This window comes from Coffea arabica, chromosome 1e (genome assembly GCF_036785885.1).
Source record: "Coffea arabica cultivar ET-39 chromosome 1e, Coffea Arabica ET-39 HiFi, whole genome shotgun sequence".
In the NCBI taxonomy this organism is placed as follows: domain Eukaryota; kingdom Viridiplantae; phylum Streptophyta; class Magnoliopsida; order Gentianales; family Rubiaceae; genus Coffea; species Coffea arabica.
The window spans coordinates 45,779,522-45,781,773 of NC_092311.1; positions in this window are offsets into that span (position 1 = coordinate 45,779,522).

The following is a 2,252-nucleotide window of genomic DNA, read 5'->3' on the forward strand; positions in this document are numbered from 1 at the left end:
TGGGAAATTTTCAACTGTTAAAATTAATATGATCTTCCTTTTGTATTCTTCCCTTTTAGTAAGTTAAAGATTTATCCTTTCATTCTTCCAAAAAAACAAAAAAAAAAAAGATTTATCCTTCCAAAAGCCAAATTTAAAGTTTCGTATGGGTCATGCGTCGACCAAGGAAGTTTAATTGTGTTACTTATACATTAATTTAGACTAGCTACATCTAACTTATTAACAAGAAGTATCTTCCTAGCTAATGTAGACTTTGTTTTTTTTTTTTGGAAAAATCCTAATGTAGACTTGTGTTCCCAGAAGCTTTATGAAATAGGAAAATGCTGTAGTTCCTTTTAGATACGGTATCTATGATTTTAATCCATTCAGATCTTGCTATATCGTTTAGTAGTTTAAACTCTTGAACTAATTTAAGAGTTGATAACTCTTATTCTATATCCAATGGTGAATTTAATCCTAACGGAACAGTAGAATTTTCCTATAAAATGTGCCTCTAATTTACGTAAGAATTCCTTCAATAAATCTTCAATCTTGATCTTGTCGCTACCACGAGACTTCTGCATATTTACTTAATTTACATAGTTGCGTTAGTATGTTACAACCTACTAAATTATTGCTGGAATTTGATACTCATCGTGACAATCAACAAACTCGGGAAAATCAATTATTGGATGTTTGTAAAATGTGGCAGACAATTTTCATTCCATTCATACGCATAAACATATTGCTTCACAATCCTAGAACCAAAAACTAAATTCATCAAGTAGTCAAGGTTACCAATTACTCTGAGAGAGAGAGAGAAGGACAACAAAAAGGGATTCTTCTTTCTGACCTAATCATTTACGTATGCAATGATGCTTGCAAATTGGGATTGATTTCTTTGATAAGAGATCATAATTTCATTAAAATCTGTACTAATGTCAAATGTTGTATCATCAAACATACACAGATATCAAAACATTGATTTGAAAATTGGATACTACATATCATCTAAAGAACAAATAAAAATTACATTGTAAAGTTTCAAAAAAATATTTTAAAAAATGAGATAAAATAATTGTAATCCCATTAACAACTATACATGTTTCCAATTGCTAGATCTAGTGATTAATTGTTTCAAGTTCAGATATTATAATGAAATCAGTCGGGTAGACCCAAGAAATTATAAATCTGATAATCAAAATCTGAAAAAAAAACTCGAAATAGAAAAATATCTAAAACTCTTACAAGAAATATCTTAAGAGAGAAGAAAACTCTCACTAGAAATATTTAAGAGGAAAAAAAACTCTTACTAGACAAAATTAACTTTCATTAGGAAACCTTAGGGAAGGCTTAATTCACACAAATGAAAAAAAATTAGAGAGAGGGCTCCGAATCACAACAACCACAAAATAATAGTTGATTTTACCAACTCGGGATTGATTAAATAGAAGTTAATTACATTCACGCCATTGATTGGGTGCTTAATTTGAAGACATGCAAAGGGCTAATTCAGGCTGAAATTAAAAGTCTTCTTAATGGACTACGAAGTCAAGGCATAGATGAGGACGTGCAAGGCGGCAACTGGGCACAGACAAAGTACTGATCCTACCTAATTCTTGCAAGTTTTCACTATCCTTGGAATAAAAAAAGGATCATATAACTGCATTTAGTCTCGCACAACCCCGTATTAGTCGACTTTCTTTTACCGTCCTTAATTTTTACCCCAAACTATGTGCTCATCTTTGGCTCCTACCGTCCAATCAGACAAGGACCTCAGACCTCCATTCTCTCCACGCACCCTTTTTTATACTACTTCACTTCGAATTCTGTTCACTTACTCTTGCCACACATGAACTTCTATAACTAGTGACCGACTCTTGTTTCTTTTCACGAAAATCAAGAATTGCGGCGAGAGTGATCTTCAATTCATGGCAACTTGTGGAATATGCCCATCAAACTTTCACATATTTGTTCAACATAAACACTTGACAAGTCTCTGTTGTAGCCTCCCCTAAAATCTCTCTCAGGCCACTATTTATTTGGAGCAATTAATTACTAGTGGATAAAGATTAAAGTACTATGCAAAAAAAATATTCAAAGTCTTTCACTCAATTTCGCTACGAGATATGTTGTATTCCATTTTCATCAATTTGTTACTACTTTAAAGTTTAAAGGTGATTAACTCCAAAGTAAAAAAATAATCAGATGAAAGAGTGAAACTGTCCCTTCTGTTTTCGGCATCCAATCTGCAAGTTTCTTGGCCATTTTTT